A 423-nucleotide genomic window follows, 5' to 3' on the forward strand; every position below is an offset into this window, starting at 1 on the left:
TGTAATCTTACTGGTAATCTGACTGGTAATCTGACTGGTAATCTGACTGGTAATCTGACTGGTAATCTGACTGGTAATCTTACTGGTAATATGACTGGTAATCTGACTGGTACTCTGACTGGTAATCTGACTGGTAATCTTACTGGTAATCTGACTGGTAATCTTACTGGTAATCTGACTGGTAATCTGACTGGTAATCTTACTGGTAATCTGACTGGTACTCTGACTGGTAATCTGACTGGTAATCTTACTGGTACTCTGACTGGTACTCTGACTGGTAATCTTACTGGTACTCTGACTGGTACTCTGACTGGTAATCTTACTGGTAATCTGACTGGTACTCTGACTGGTAATCTTACTGGTAATCTGACTGGTACTCTGACTGGTACTCTGACTGGTAATATGACTGGTAATCTGACTGGT

This window comes from Austrofundulus limnaeus, unplaced genomic scaffold (assembly GCF_001266775.1).
Source record: "Austrofundulus limnaeus strain Quisiro unplaced genomic scaffold, Austrofundulus_limnaeus-1.0 Scaffold721, whole genome shotgun sequence".
Taxonomy (NCBI): Eukaryota; Metazoa; Chordata; class Actinopteri; order Cyprinodontiformes; family Rivulidae; genus Austrofundulus; species Austrofundulus limnaeus.